Source organism: Macrotis lagotis, chromosome X, assembly GCF_037893015.1.
Source record: "Macrotis lagotis isolate mMagLag1 chromosome X, bilby.v1.9.chrom.fasta, whole genome shotgun sequence".
NCBI classification, from domain to species: domain Eukaryota; kingdom Metazoa; phylum Chordata; class Mammalia; order Peramelemorphia; family Peramelidae; genus Macrotis; species Macrotis lagotis.
Window position 1 is genome coordinate 581930634 of NC_133666.1, and position 17752 is coordinate 581948385.

The following is a 17752-nucleotide window of genomic DNA, read 5'->3' on the forward strand; positions in this document are numbered from 1 at the left end:
ATCAGCCACGCACTAGTTGTATGATAATGGACAAGTTACAAAACCTCTCAGTCTCAATTTCTTCATCTATAAAATGTGAACCATCCTTTAATTGTTTTAAGACTTTCTTAGTGCTGAGAGCATCACTACCTTTACTGCTTCTCACAAAATAATAGTTCTATTAAAAAGATAAGCTTATGCTTCAGTAAGTCTCTTGGGGTCATTCAAAGTATTACATACTTTTCCAAAGATAATCTAGACATCACATTCCTTTTTCTTCAATACTGGGCCCAGAACATTGTTCATTTGCACCATATGCCTAAAATCATATACAAAGATGAATGAGATTTATACATTGAGATCTATCATTGCCTAGAAATAGGCAGCTGTAATTCATTTGGTTTTTTCCTTTTCCTGAACTTTTCTTTTTAATATTGTTTTTTTTTTGTTTGCGAGGCAATGGGGTTAAGTGACTTGCCCAAGTTCACACACCTATGTAACTATTAAGTATCTGAGGCTGCTTTTGAACTCAAGTTCTCCTGACTCCAGGACCGGTGTTCTATCCACTGTGTCACTTAGCTGCCCCTTTAACATTGTTACTAAAAGATTTGAGGTCCAAATTCTATTCTGTCTTTTTGCCCTCTCCTACCCTCTCCCTGAGATATTAAGCAATCAGGTATAGGTTAGACATGTGCAATTATGTAAAGAGTTCCATATTAGTCCTTTTGTACAAGAAAATTTGAATAAAAGAAAAAATGAAAGTAAAAAACTAGCGTGCTTCAGATGTATTCAATTAATATCAATTCTTTCTCTGAAAGCAGATAACATGTTTCATCACTAGTCTTTTGAGATTGGCTTGGATTACATTGTATTGCTGAAAATAACTAAGTTATTTGCAGTTCTTCATTGAGCAATATTGCTTTTACTGTATATAACCTTATTCTGTTTCTGTTTGCTTCACTATGCATTTGTTCATGTAAGTTTTTCTAGGTTTTTCTGAAATCATCTTGCTTGCCATTTCTTCCAGCAAAATAATATCCCATTACAATCATATACCACTTTTTGTTTAGCCATTGCCTAGTTGATGGACATTCCTTTGATTTCCAATTCTTAACCACCAAAAAAGAGCTTTCAAGATGAACTTTTAAAAGTTATTTAGGAGGCTATACGATTTTTTGGCCTTAGACACTTATGAGCTTATATGATCCTGAGCAAGTCACTTAATGTCTATTTACTTCAGTTTCCTCATCTGTAAAATGAGCTGGAGAAAGAAATGGCAAAAGACTCCAGTTTCTTTGCCAGAGTCAAACATGACAGAAAATGATTAAACTAAACCATCATCCTAGGATTGGTAATGATCACTACAATGTCATATACAAACAAACATTTGAAGAACCCCGCCATTTTTAGGGAATCTCCCTTCCTGTACTGGGCATCTTCCATGGCAGGGATAAATATTTTTAATAAGCCTCTATCTCCCTTATTTCTACTTTGCTTTATCTTAATAAGTTATCCTTATTGTTACATCTATCAGAAAAGTCTTGTATGACTTTGTTATACACCCTATATCTGATAAGAAAAAAACTTTAAGGTAATAATTTGCTCTGCCAAATCAAATATAAGTTCATATTCAGCAAATAAATATAACTTTTATATTTTCTACCTTTTTAATCCTTTTATTATAAAGATTGGTTTGCTGTAGAAAATTATTTTTTCAAAGCCCATCTTCCATTTTCATACTTTTATCAAGTATGATCTTCATGTCTATGTGGATTATTCATATGAACATTTTAATGGGATTGAAAAGTAGACATATAGAGTTACAGTAATATTCTTTCAAATGTCCTTTGCCCCTATTTGCTTATAAAAGCTGTGATTTCTTCCCTCCTGACACCCCTTCAAAATGATAGTTTCCTTCGAATCTTTCAATTCTTCTGATAATCAACTCTAATGCTTTAGAGTTATATCTATTTCCACATAGATCTGTATGTAATATGTATACTTAATCTAGTCCAATTACTTTTGCTATTTTTTTCTTCAGTGACATTTTTACTTCTGGCAGCCTACTGAGTTTTCTTTGATGTTAGAATTCAAGGGTGGTGACTCCACCCTAATTAAAGATGAAACTAGGGCTGAGCTTTTCTGATTGATGAGTGAGTGTACACTGACTCATGTTGCCCACTATGGTATATCTAACCATCCCCAGACAAGACCATTCAGACCCTGTGTTACATTTCATTCTGTTATCTAATTGGTGATTTTCTTGTCATTCAACCTATGGCTGCATCATCTAGGCCACAAGATTTCTGGAGTCCATGCTCCAGGGCACTTATTGCTTTAAAGTTTCAAACTCCTACTCTGAGGCTCACTGTATTAACTAGTACATAAGTGAGTCCAAACTCAAATAGTTCATTGTATTTAGTCTGTCCCATCCCAGGTCATCTAGACTATACTTCATATCCCATTAAGGCTATAGACCCAAATTATCATTTTGCTATTTTGCCATTATGGATATCCTGTGATCTCTTGCTCCTTTGTTCTTCCACTATTCATATTTTACTAATTCTCAACCAAGGCTCACCCTCCCTCTGTAATTCTGTTTCTTTTGTTTTTTTAAATTAAATTAAATTTCATTTTATTAAAAAAAATTCCCAATTACAATTAGTGGTAGTTTTCTACACTTCCATTTCTATTTCTGTCCTCAAGATACTGAACACAAAAATAATGGAAATAATATAAACATGCCAATGAATTAAAATTCAAGTTATCCACTAAAATTCATGTTATTAAAACCTCAATTGGGCTTTCAACTACTGCATTTAATGTCTAATGCACAATTTTACTCCCCACAACAGCTGTTCAGTCTTTCCCCTCAAAACTCTGATTCCATCTCTCTCTCTGTGGATGACTTTGCCTTCTTATATTACTGGGAAAGATTGAGGTCATGTATCATCAGATTCTTCATCTCTCCTCCTACCTTCAAAATTCACGATTCTTTCTCATTTTTGCCAGTCTCAGAAAAAGGTGGATTTTCTCTTTGGTTCCAGTTTCAGAAACTCTAACCTCCCCTATTTCCTTTAGGAATATGGCTTGTTTATCTTTCTCATTGCCTTCTATTCCACTTTCAACCTCTCCTCTTTATCTTCTTTCTAAATAGTTGTTCTTTTCATAATATCTAGGAATAAGGACCATCTTTAATCTCTTCCATCTGCTCAAGCTATCATCTGATCTTTCACTGCATCATTCCTCTTTCACTGATATCTAGAAAAATCTTTACTTGCTGTTTCTATTTCCTCACTACCTACTCACTAACCAAACCATTAGATTCATTCAATCATTAAGCATTTATCAAACACTTACTATATATCAGACACAGTGATGAACACTGGAATACAAAGACAAAAAAATCAACAATCCCTCCCTTTATGGAGCTCACATTCCTGTAGTTGAGATAGCAGGCAAACTGTGCATACAAACTATCTGAGAAAGAGCCAGGAACTTCTTGCAGAAGCTGGTATTTGAGACTTGCTATTGAGACTTGAAGAAAGGCAGGAAGCAAAAAAGCAAGTGATTAGTGAAAAAGTTGAAAGATGAGTGTTAAATGAAAGGAACAGCAAAGAAGATCATTGACAGGGGTAGCTAGCTGGTGCAGTGAAAGCACCGACCCTGAAATCAGGAGGACCTGAATTTGAATCCAGCCTCATATACTTGATACCTACAAGTCACAACCCTATTGCCTTGCAAAAACAAACAAACAAAAAAGATCATGGTCATGTACCTTAAAGTGGGTTGTTATTGTAGTTTGTGCTTTGTTTACGAAGAAGATCATACATCAAGGAGGTGATATCATGATATACTCATGAATTGATTTTGAGTGAAGGGTTGCTGTATTAAGTCACCAATGTCCAGATATTAATCAGGATGACCGGAGAAGGCCTTGGATGGGAGGCAATCTGGGTTAAGTGACTTGTCCAGGGTCTCACTGCTAGTAAGTGTAAAGTGTCTGTGGCCACATTTGAACTCAGGTCCTTCTGACTCTAAGGTTGCTACTCTATTCATTGCACCACTTAATTGCACCCAACACACACACACACACACACACACACACACACACACACACACACATCTCACACCACCATAAAGGTGTAGAGTGGAGTGGAGTATACATGTGCAATCATCTTCCCCCCCCATTACTTATTTTATAGACATGCTTGTTATATTTTATAAGTTCAAAATAAAATAAATAAAATTTAAAAAAAAAGACTGGGCTAGTAGGAAAAGGTGAGATTGTACAGGGCTTTAAAAATTCAAATAAATAATTTTTTTATTTGATCCTGGTGGTTATAGGGAGCCACTGAATTGTATTAAATGTATTAAATTGTATTAAATGAGGGGAGGGGATATGGTCAAAGCTTTCAGTTTAAAAAAGTTACATTGCCAGTTGAGTGGATATTGGGATGGAGTAGGTGGAGACTTGAGGAAGGAAAAGTTTAACCTATTACCTAATAACATTGGCGGCGGCAGCAACAAGCATTTATTAAATATTTATGGTATGGTAGGACCTGTGCTAAGTGTTGGGGATTCAAAGGAAAACAAAAGTTGTCTCTAGTCTGGGAACTCAGTCTACCTATCATTCAGAGTAGTGTAAGAAGTTTTATGCTATGTACAAATGAGTTATTATATTGATAACCTTTTCCTCCTGGATACTTTCTGTTCCCTTTATTTCCATGATGCTATTTTCTTCTCAGTAGACTATCTGTACTTTATTTTATTTTCTTCAAACCTTCCTAAGTTTTTATGTAACATGACAAATTTTTCTAGACCATCTTTTCTCTGTATGTTCTCCCTTAAAGATCTAATTTACTTCCATGGATTCAATTATCATTGCTGTATAGATGACTTTTATACATCTGGGCCTAATCTTTAAACATCAGACATGTCAAACAGTCTTGTTGGACTCTCAAAACTAAGCTCATCATCTTCTTCCCTAAACTTGATCCTCCTATTTGCTTCCTCATATCTGTTGATGGGACCATCATCCCTCAGTCACATAGAGTCAAAAATCACAGGATGTAAATCCAGAAAAGCCTTAGAGATTATTTAGCAAAGACCCTTCATTTTATAAGTGAAGAAACTGCAGTTCAGTGATTAGCCCAAGACCACACAGGTAGTGCATGACAGAACCAGCATGTGAACTCAGGGTCTCTGACTTAAATTATAGAAATTATCTCAATTGCTACCATTGATTAGCAATATTAACCACTCTAATTGAGGAAAACTAGCACTTTCTTGTGAACATCATTAATGACTGCCTACTGTGTTTTTGATGCTTTAGGTGGTATGGGAGAAATAGTAGACATCATCTGGACTTGAAGAAGTTGGAAGTCTACAAAAAAAGTACATATTTCCCCTTTTGCAAAAGTCATTAGATCATAGGCTTTAAAAGATTTAGAGCTGAAAGAGACCTTAAAATTTTTCTAGTCCAATTTCTTAATTTTTATAGATAAGAAAACTGAAGCCCAGAGAAGTCCTCTGAGTTTTAAAAAGATTTTATTAGTTTTTGGGGGGAGGGAGGGGGCAGTAATGGGATTAAGTGATTTATCTAAGGTCACACAACTAGTAAATATCAAGTGTCTAAGGCCAAATTTGAGCTCAGGTCCTCCTGACTTCAGAATTGATGCTCCACCCACTGTGCCGCCTAGCTGCCCAAAGGTCTTCTCACTTAAGGTAATTCAGGGAGTAAATGCCAGAGCTTATATTTAACCCAGGTTCCTTATTCCAAATCCATTTTATAAAATTAAACCATGTTTTCTCTTATGGTAGGGGATGATGGGTATGGGTATACTTGACTTTGGTTGATATGCTGGTTGGTTTTCCTGAATGGTATTTTTTCCCCCTCTTTTATTTCTATTAATTGTCATAAGGAATGTTTCCTTTTATAGGAGACAAGTGAGGTATACATTTAGAAATGAATCAGATATAAAAAGAAAAGATATCCAGCATGTTTTTAAATTGGTCTAGCAAAACACAAATTCTAAGTGGCCTTAAAATAGTCTACCAGTTATGTCTCAAGGAAGGTAAATTCTATATCCATTAAGAATGTGCCTCACTTGGCCTTATTCACAAATAATGTTCAAGAAAGATGGAAAAAAAAGGAGAACACTGAATAGGAAATAGAGATGTATAACAAACAATACTCTCAGGCTGAGAATCAGAGAACCTAGGCTTACAATCTGACCCTCTACATTTCTTTGCAAAGTGATCTTGGCCAAGTCTGTGGGACCTTAGTTTCCTCATTTAAAAAAAAAAAAGAAAAAAGAAAGATAATAATGTTATGAATCTTGAAGCACTAGAGGAATGTGAACTGCTATTAGGACAGAGTATCTCTGTCCTTTCAATCACTCACAAAAATGCTTCAGTCTTTCACAAAGGAACCAAATAAATTCAGGGTTCTGCTAATCAGACACAAGGTTTAAATAAATGGGAAATGAAGAAAAAAGGAAAGAAGAATGGACTTGTTACCACAATAAAGCTTGATACTTCTAAATCTAAGGCTTCATGGGATACATGCAGAACAGGCCTTGGAAAATGGACTTTGTTCATTACTGAGTTAAATGACATAGCCCTTAATAGAAACCCACAGTTACCAAGAGGAATTATCTTTTACAAAAACAATTGTGGTAATCTGGTGGGGAAACAACCAGGAAAATCAAAATTGAAAGTTTAGACTCTCAGGTAAAGTGGATTATCTCTCTGAACTCTCAGAGGGGAAATTTGTTCTATTCAAGAAGATATTAGTGTTAAACCAACAATTGGCCATTACTTATAAATAACCCTAGACAAGTCATTTAACCTCTCTGTGATTGTTTCCTCATCTGCAAAAATGAAGGAATTGGATTCAGTGACCTTTAAAAATCCCTTCTAGCTGTTTATATATGATCCTAAGATCATTAATAGTTGCATTAGAATCTGGCCTTAGACACTTAATAGTTACCTAACTGTGAGACCTTGAACAAGTCACTTAATCCTGTTGTCTTGAAAAAAAGGCAAAAACAAACTGAAAAATTAGTTACATAGAAATTCTTTGTACTTTAAGTTTTTAAAATATATTCTATTCACAGATGCACACACGAAAAGCTTATAGAATCCAGATCAATATATGTCCACATCAATATTTTGGTTCAAAATACATTGCATGCAGGTGTGGGACTGGTAAGGAAGAAAATTAGATAATCTCATGGTAACTGGCTAAATTACACTATGGAAGAAATAATCCCTGGGTTCTTGAATACCTCCCCTAAATGCTTTGTAGCAAACTTTCTACAACTGGGCAAGATCAAAACAGCAAATGAAGTGACAGGCTCCAGTTGTATGCCAGGAATTTAATGTGAGGTTTGCCAGCCTTCTCTCTCCCTTTCTTCCCAATCCTTCATTTGCAGTGATTATTATGCTGAAAGCCCACAATATTGAAACATCAAGTACACAGAAATTAAAACCAAGCTCTCATTTCTGGACAAAACATGTCAACATGTCAAACCCAGAACCATCTGGGACAACTCAGTAAGTTCTATACTGATGGTTTCAGTGAGTCAAAGAACTCTGCTATAATCTGAGAAGGGGCTGACCAAAGAAGATCACATTAGCACCTCCTGAGGAGACATTATCTCCCATGACAGAATCTATTCTATTTTTTTCTAAGTTTTAAACTTGTCTTTGAAGACTATATAACAACATGAAGAGCAACCACTGTCCTCAATATTTTATGAAAGTTTTATTGTTGACACCTCAAAATATGATTATAGGACACAGGATATAGTAACTAAGAGCAAAGGGACTGTGTTAGTGGTCATCTAATCCAACCTCTTCATTTTACAGATGGGGAGATAGCTTCTGAGGGATTGAGTGATCTGCTCAAAGTCACTTAGTAAGTGATGAGCAGAAAAGGAACAAATTCAGGTTTCCTGACTTACAGGGTAATGTCATTCCTGTTGCACCCCACTTTGTATATTTCTATTTCTTTCTCAAAATTTCCTTTGATGGAGGCCTGGTGATGGGAAAACATTCTGATAAAGGGTCAAGGATGAGGAAATTGTACTCAAAGTACATTAAAGAGAAACCGTTTTAAGTGAGGGGAAAGGATATTTTTTATTTTAATCCTGCTAAAGGATGAAGGGGAAGAGTAATTCCAAATCTCTCTTCTCATCTACTTTAAATTATCTGGTTGTAAAAGATACATTTCTAATGGTTTCCAATATACTTTTCCTGTCTATATCTACTAAAAAAATTTAATATATAAAATCTGTAGAACAAAATTCAATATGTGTCAACCTTTATATTGGATCATGAGAATTTTTTCCTAATGAAACTGTAAAATAAATTAGACATCTTTTTTGAAACTTAAATTTTAAAAAAAGTTAAGGCATTTAGCTTCTTTTTTATGCAGAAAGTAATAATAAATATGGATTAAATTGAAGATCCTGATGTTCAATCCCTTCTCTTTTTTCTTTACTGCTTATGAGTAAGTAGTATTTATTAGACTTTTCATGCTCACTGTCAGACATGCTTCCTTATACTGCCTTCCCAAATTCCTATATATATATACTTATATAGAAAATGGAGTATTCTATAAAAGAAATAATGCTAGGGTATCTGTCTTCAGAGAACTTAGCATCACAGAATTGTAGGTTATAAGTAAATTCAGAGAGTATCTAATTCCATGAGGTATATAGGGTCAGAGAGGCGATAGTTTCCAAAGTAAACTGCAGTAGAATGCAAATTCAATTAACAGTAGCTTTTGGTCAAAGGTCAGAGGAGTGAAAACTATAAGGATTTCATTGAGTCCAAATTTTTCATTTTACAGTTGAGGAAACCAAGGTGTAGCCCTACCTAACTTGGTGATCTGATCAATTTCCAGTTTAATTATTATGTCTAATGATGAGAATTCTCAGATCTACCTTTTCTTCCCCAACCTCTCTGGAGACCTCCAATCGCTCTTTTCTAACTACCTTTCATACATCTCAGCTTCAATATCTAGTAGACATCTTAAATTATACACATCCAAAAAAGAACTAATTACCTTTCCCCCTAAATAGTCTCCCCTCCTACCTTCTTCATTACTGTAAAGGGCAACAACATCCTCTCAGTCCATCAGGTTTACAGAAATCATCCTCCATTCCTTACTGTCTCTCACACTTCCTACCTCTCCATAGCCAATGTTGTCAAGGTGTTAAACTTCTCCTTGATGACATCTCTCCAATAGGCCCCTTTCACTCCTTTGGCACTGACACTCTTCTCTGACACACTGTTCCAGTGCAGGCCTTCATAACCTCAAGGCTAGACTACCAAAATAGTTAGATGGTGGGTCTGCCTTCCTCAAGTCTGTCTCCACTCTACTCTGTCCTCCATTCAGCCATCAAAGTGATTTCCCTAAAACACAGGCCCAACCATGTCCCCTTCCTACTCTAAAAACTTCATTGGACTCCCTATTACCCTCTAGGATCAAAACCAAAATTCTCCATTTGGCATTCAAAGCTGTTCAGAACCTAACCTCTTCCTACCTTTGTAGTTTTCTTACATTTATTCCCTTACCATGTGCTCTTTGATCCAGTGACACTGACTGACATTCTGTCTGATCCATGAACAAGACCTTCCATTTTTAGACCCCAGACATTTTCTCTGGCCTTCCTCCATGTCTCTTAATCTCTGCCTACTAATTTCCCTTGATTCCTTTAAATATCAGTTAAAATCCTATCTTTTATGGAAAATTTTTCACAACACTTCTTAATTGTAATACCTTCCCTCTCTTAATTATTTCCTATTTATCTGTATATTGCTTGTTTTGTCTATATTTGTTTGATGTTGTCTCCCCTATTATATTAAATTAAAACCTTCACATACTTATTAGCTATGTTACTCTAGGTTAGTTACTTAAACTGTGTTTACCTCAGTTTCCTCATATGTAAGAAGGGAAAATTAATAATACCTACCTTCTTGTACCAAATGAGATAATGATTATAAGGTATCTGTTATAATTGTTACATATTTATTTATTGTTTGGATCTCTTGGGCTTTACTCTACCTCTTTACTGGTACTATAGTCCATGGTATCAGTAGAGGGATTTTGTCACCTGAGAATGGATATATGAGTACAGGAGCAATAGAAATCTCTGGATGGTTCAGTGTAGACTTACATCCACAATTACCTTTCATGAAGGTATGATTTGGAAGTAATGCCAAAAGCATATTTTTTAAAAATTCTTTTTGCTTCTTATAGAAGGACTACTGCCTACTTGTAAGAGTTTTGTGATCATACAGCTCCTCACCTATTCTATATAACATCCAAATGAGAACTAAAATGAGAAATTTAGCTAAAGTTAATTCCATTGCCCCCTTCTCCAGAATAACACAATGTTGGGATTGGAAGGAACCTTAGAGGGCATTTAGTCTAACCAGTACCTGATAAAGAATTCCCTCTTGTTACACCTAGCAGGTGGATATCCAGTCTTTTCTGGAAAACCTCCAGTGAGGGGGAAACTCAGTACTTCCAGAGGCAACATTTTCTGATAAGAAGTTTTTCTTTACCTCAAGTTGAATTTTTTCTCTGCAATATACATTCATTGCTCCTACTTCTCCCTTCTGGGCCAAAGCAAAAAGACCAATCCTTTTTCTCCAGCATGGCCCTTTAAATACTTGAAGATAACTCAATTTCTCCTAAGTCTTTTTTTTCTTGATAAATACCCCTATTTCTATTATCCTACTGTGGTATGAACTTAGGGTCCTTTAACATTCTGGTTGACTTCTTTAAGTATTATCTATCTTATCATTGCCCTTCAAAAAATGTGGGACTCAGAACACAATATTTCACATGTTTTTTGATCAGAGGACAATAATTGGGACTGTCATTTGCCTCTTGCTGGATATTGCCTCCCTTAATGCACTGTATTGACTTTGTTGACTGCAAAATCACATTGATGACTTTTGGAGAGTTTAAATTCAATGAAAAAATTTCTCATCTTATCCAGATTAGCTGTTACCAAGGAAATAGGTACTGACTTGCAAGTAACAGAAGGAATTTCATTTGAGGGTGGGGGATAGAGAAAGTGTTTCTTTACCATTGAAATTATTGGCCAACTCTTTATCCCTAATTTAACATGTTTACCTCTTTGTCCCTTCCAACTTATTTTTGTCCATTCAATCTTTATGTATGTATATGTTAATATATTTTTCTTCCTTGTTTTGGTTCTGCTGCCTTTTCTTTGCATTTTTATATAAATCTTTCCAGATTTCTTTATATTTATAAAAATGCTAAGTTTTAAATAAGGTAGAGAGGCACAGAGAAAAGAAAAGGTGTTACAAATAATTTTCATGGGAAATTAAGGAGATCTAGAGAAGTTAAAGGAAGTTAGGTAGCTGTGGAGAGAGCACTGATCTCAGAGTCAGGAAGACTGAGTTCAGATTCTGTCTCAGACTCCTGCTAACTATATGACCCTGGGCAAGTCACTTTGCCTGAATTTCCTTCTCTACAAAATGAACTGGAGAAGGAAATGGCAAACCACTTCTGGAGCTTTGGGATCATAGAGAGTCAGATGAATGAAACAACTGAAGAACAAGAAAAGCAAGAGAAGTTAACTTTGTTTCTTACATAAAATAAAGTCAAAGTTACAAATGTGACTGAGAACATTAGTCAGACCTTGGAACTGCCAGGTCTGTGTATGTGTCAGTGTATTTCAGAGAGAGCACCATAGTATTTTGGTTCATTGAAAAGGGGACCTTGATAGCTTTTGATACACTGAATTTTTCTAATTTGCTCTGCTGTTTTTTTTTTTTTGACCAGGTAGGTAGAGTTGTTTGTATTTATGATGACAGATAAATGAAGAGTGTGTGTGTGTGTGTGTGTGTGTGTGTGTGTGTGTGAGAGAGAGAGAGAGAGAGAGAGAGAGAGAGAGAGAGAGTCAGTTAGAGAGATGTGGAAAGAAAATGGGAGAGAAGAAGAGATTGGAGGAAGAATGGGGAGGGGAAACAGGGACAAAGAGGTAGAGAAGAGAGGGGGAAGAAAGAAAGCTGATAATGTTGTGGTGATGATTGAATCATTTACTCAGAAAATATTTATTACTTACTATGTGCCAAAATATGAAGAATTTTTTATGGTGCATTTAAATAAACAGAAGACTTAGGAATTTACGATCTAGATATGGAGAATATATATATATATATATAAATATATATATACATATATAATATGAAAAGTTAAGATTATAGAAAAAGGCAACGATACAAGAGCCTCTACTAGCCAATAAGTGATAGCATTGCCTACTGAAAGAGTTGTGAGTTCAGAAGAGAGAAATATCACTCAGCTAAAGCTTAAGGAGTTGCTGGTAATTGAACTGTTATGAAATATAGCTAGGGATTGGAAGACAGAGAGAGACACAGAGAGAGTCAGAGATAGAGAAAGAGAGAAAGAACCAGCCGGGGGGGGGGGGAGGGGGAGGAAGGACAGAAAAATGTAGAGAAAGAGGGAGGACTTTCCAGATAAGAGGAACTAAGAAAGATTCTGAAAGAGGAATAGCTATAATGTATTCTGGTGTTGGGGCCTAAGCTATTCTTGATCAAGTGATAGATTTGTGTAAGGGAATAATTAGAGATTAGTTTGGTGCCAAAGAGTAGTTTACTTCGGTTAAGAAGTTTAGAATTCAATCCTAGAAATATTTTTTAAACTGCTACTATATTTGATTCCCTTTGGTTAGATACTAAGGTTTACAAAGATGAAAACAAAACAGTCTGCCTTAAAGTTACTTATTTTTTTGGAGGTGTAGGGTACAGTGTATCTGTAGAAGCAAAGTAATATAAAGAGATTTCAGGGGAAGAAAACACCAAAAGACAAGGGAATTCTTAAAGGCTTTGTTTGGCAACTGCTTCCTCAACAGTGTTTTGAAGTAAACCAGGGATTCAACAAAGTAGAGATGAAGAAGGAATATATCTCAGAAATGGATATCACCTATGAAAGGCACAAGGGCAGGACATGAGTTGTCCATACCAGGATAAGTAACAGATCATTAAAAAAATTTTTTTATTAAACATTTTATTTGAATTTTAAATTTTTTCTCCCAATCTTACTTCTCCCCCTCCCCCCATGGAAAGCATTCTGTCAGTCTTTACTTTGTTTCCATGTTGTACATTGATCTAAATTGAGTGTGATGAGAGAGAAATCACATCCTTAAGGAAGAAACAAAAAGTATAAGAGATAACAAGATCAGACAATAAGATATCTGTCTTTTTTTCTAAATTAAAGGGAACAGTCCTTGAATGTTGTTCAAACTCCATGGCTCTTTATCTGGGTACAGATGGGATTCTCCATTGCAGACAGCCCAAAATTTTCCCTGATTGTTGTACTGATGGAACGAGCAAGTCCATCAAGGTTGAGCATCACCCCCATGTTGTCGTTAGAGTGTACAGTGTTTTTCTGGTTCTGCTCATCTCACTCAGCATCACTTCATGTAAATCTCTCCAGGCTTCCCCGAATTCCCATCCCTCCTTTTTTTCTAATAGAACAATAGTGTTCCATCACATACACATACCACAGTTTGCTAAGTCATTCCCCAATTGAAGGACATTTACTTGATTTCCAATTCTTTGCCACCACAAACAGGGCTGCTATGAATATTTTTGTACAAGTGATATTTTTACCCTTTTTCATCATCTCTTCAGGGTATAGACCCAGCAGTGGTATTGCTGGGTCAAAGGGTATGCTCATTTTTGTTGCTCTTTGGGAGTAGTTCCAAATTTCTCTCCAGAAAGGTTGGATGAGTTCATAGCTCCACCAACAGTGTAATAGTGTCCCAGATTTTCCACAACCTTTCCAACAAAGATAATTATCCTTTCTGGTCATATTGGCCAGTCTGAGAGGTGAGAGGTGGTACCTCAGAGAAGCTTTAATTTGCATTCCTCTAATTATTAATGATTTAGAGCAATTTTTCATATGGCTATGGATTGCTTTGATCTCCTCATCTGTAAATTGCCTTTGCATGTCCTTTGATCATTTGTCAATTGGGGAATGGCTTTTTGTTTTAAAAATATGACTCAGTTCTCTGTATATTTTAGAAATGAGTCCTTTATCAGAATCATTAGTTGTAAAGATTGTTTCCCAATTTACTACTTTCATTTGATCTTGGTTACAGTTGTTTTATCTGTGCAAAAGCTCTTTAATTTAATGTAATCAAAATCATCTAGTTTGTTTTTGGTGATGTTCTCCATCTCTTCCTTAGTCATATACTGGTCCCCTTTCCATAGATCTAGTCCTTGATCTTCTAATTTGCTTATAGTATTGTTTTTTATGTCTAAATCCTGTAACCATTTGGATCTTATCTTGGTAAAGGGTGTGAGGTGTTGGTCTAATCTAATTTTCTTCCATACTAACTTCCAATTTTCCCCAGCAGTTTTTAATCAAAGAGAGAGTTTTTATCCCAATAGCTGAACTCGTTGGGTTTATCAAACAGCAGATTACTATAATCATTTCCTGCTGTTGCACCTAGTCTATTCCACTGGTCCACCACTCTATTTCTTAGCCAATACCAAACAGTTTTGATGACTGATGCTTTATAATATAATTTTAGATCAGGTAGGGCTAAGCCCCCCCCCCCCTTCACTCTTTTTCACTAAATTCCTGGAAATTCTTGACTTTTTATTTCTGCATATGAATTTACTTACAATTTTTTCTAACTCATTAAAGTAATTTTTTGGAATTTTGATTGGTAGGGCACTGAACAGGTAGTTTAGTTTTGGTAGAATTGTCATTTTTATTCTATTAGTTCTACCTATCCATGAGCAGTTGATATTTGCCCAGTTATTTAAATCTGGTTTAATTTGTGTGAGAAGTGTTTTATAATTGTTTTCAAAAAGTTTCTGAGTCTGTCTTGGCAAATAGACTGCCAGGTATTTTATGTCTGAGGTTATTTTGAATGGGATTTCTCTTTTAGCTCTTCCTGCTGTATCTTGCTAGACATATATAGAAAAGTTGAGGATTTATGAGGGTTTATTTTATAACCTACAACTTTGCTAAAATTGCTAATTGTTTCCAGTAGTTTTTTTGGATGATTTCTTGGGATCTCTAGGTATACTATCATGTCATCTGCAAAGAGTGAGAGTTTTGTCTCTTCCTTCCCAATTCTAATTCCTTCAATTTCTTTTTCTTCTCTAATTGCTGAAGTTATCATTTCTAATACGATATTGAATAGTAGTGGTGATAATGGGCACCCGTGTAACAGATCATTTTGCTTAGAATGGAGAGAATATGGAATATATAAAATGTTTGGAGAGGTAAGTAGGAGTTATAATGTAGAAGGCTTCAAAGGTTAGACTGATGATTTTGATTTTTATCCTAAGTGCAATAGGGAGCCATTGAGGATTTTTGAGTAGAGAATGGCATGGTGAGGTTTTTGTTTTTTCAATGACTGCTGAGTAAAGAATGAGTTAAGAGGGAGACCAGCACATTTGGTAGAATAAAAAGAAGTAGGACAGCCCATATCTCTCCCAGACTCCCAGACCAAGTAGTGATTGGGAAATTAAAGGAGAAGCCATAGTGGATTATTTTTCCATGTTGGCCCAAGTAGATAGCCAGAGGCCTATAGACTCTGGAGAGAATGTCTCATCATGAAGGACTATAAAGAAACTTCCATCACAACAACTGGATCTGGAACTTGTGCCTGTTTATGGAACAAGAAGCCAGCTGGCATCTGTGTTGCTAGGACTGTGGAGCAGGATGTTTTCTGGGGTCTGTGACTGTAGAAGGGCAGGAGGTGAGTATCAGGGATGAGCTGCTGTCTCTGACTCCAGAATAGGATCTGAGATTCAGCTCCTAAACCAGGGCTAGGACTTGCAGGTGAATAAGAAGAGTCAGAATCAGGGCAAGTTCTGCCACTTAGAACATACAATGACTTCTATCTAGCAAGTGCTAGGAACTGGCAGCTGCCTCCCCTACTTCAGGCAAAGGCAAGCTTGAAACTGTGTCTCAGACTCAAACTGGAATCAGAAATCCAGAAAGCTCAGACCAGTAGGACAGCAGTCAGACTTTGTTCTAGATCAGACTGCTTAGATGTGCTCAAATGAAGATTCCCTCATCTGAGCTGTTCCTGAGATTCTTGAAAAGTTTAGCACTCATTACCTGGGAAAAGGTGATAGAAATTCAAATAATGCAAATTAAGACTGCACTTGTTCCCAGGAATCCCTCCAGAAGTGTTCAGAGCTTGATCTTAATACAAAGTTCCAACTCAGAAAATAAGAATAGAAGAATGAATAAGAAAAAAAAATTCCATTGAAAAAGAACTATTATGAAGTCAGAGACTCCCCAGACACAAACATAGATTGGCTTCAAGATCAATTAGAATTACTGGAAGAAATGATTCAAGTATTTTTTTTTCAAATGATTTTGTAAATAACATAAGAACTCTGGAGAAAAAAATTGAAAAATAAATGAGAACTCTAGAGGAAATGTTTAAAGAGAGAATAGCATCTTAGTACAAGAAATGTAATGCCTTAGACAAATAACAAATTCCCTTGAAAATGAGAATGGACCAAGTGGAAGTCAATAACTCCATGAGACAAAAAATATTTTTATTAAAAAAGAACATAAATGCTTGAATCTAATTTTAGAAAATTAGATTTTGTAGGTCTTTGCTGATACCTAAATGGGAATAAAAAAGTATTCATATTCTCAGCTCTGCTTGTCTTTGCTAAATTTAAAAAATCCCCTGAAAACATGGAAAAATAAGGTATTTCAGAGACAATGAACTTGGCAAACTATTCAAGGAGAAAAGAAAATATAAAAATTGTTGTATTACCTGAAATTCGCACTGAAAAAAGAACCTGGATATCCCATTTTAAGAAATCATTAATGAAAACAATCCAGAAGGCAAAAATGTAAAAAATAGGGAAAAAAAAGTCTACCAGTCATCTTTTGAAAGAAATACCCAGGTGGAATTCACAATTGTCATAGCTAAAATCCAGACCTTCTAGGTCAAAGAAAAGAATATTATAAGCATCCAGAAAGAAGACTCAAGTTGTGAGGATCCATAAGATCTCACAAGATTTGCTAGCTACCATTATAAAAATGGGGAGAGCATGAAATATGATATTCTAAGAAATAAAAGATATAGACTTTACAACTAAGATTAATTTACCCAGAAAAACAGTATAATCCTAAAAGAGAAAAATTAATTTTTAATGAAATAGAGGATTTTAAAGAATTTCTGATGAAAAGAGTAGAGCTGAGTAGTAACTGAACTGTAAACATAAGGATTAAAAGAAACATAAAAAGTAAATATATTTAGCAAAAGGGACTACATAATGATTAAGAGTTTACATTCTAATATGGAGAGAGGAAGTCTATAATATTAAAAAAAGAAAGAGAAGTTAAAGAAAAGGGAATATATCAGGTAAGACAGGTGGAGGAAGTATGAGCGAACTTACTATCTTACCTTACTTAACTTACTTGTCTATCATGTATATGAAGAAAAAGAAATTTCATTCAAATGGTGGAATTAGATTGCTAAGGGTGAAATAGTGAGTGTAAGGTGAGGAAATGGAAGCCTGATATATGAATTACTTCTCTAAAGAATTTGACTATGAAAGAGAAGAACAATAGGTTAATCAGACATATTCAGATAATATTTAGGAAAATGAATTTGACAGATGGTAGAAGAAATGATTATTTCAGGAAAATCAGAAATCGGTCAAAAGGCATGAGTAAACAGTTTTCAAAAGAATTGCAAACAATAAAAAA

General features: G+C 35.3%; 1 protein-coding gene across 1 annotated transcript in view; it reads left to right on the forward strand.

Moving 5' to 3' along the window:
• The window catches only part of DEPTOR (DEP domain containing MTOR interacting protein), a 199581-nt gene that overhangs the window by 14856 nt on the left and 166973 nt on the right, over positions 1-17752 (forward strand). The gene's annotated exons all lie outside the window — the stretch shown is intronic.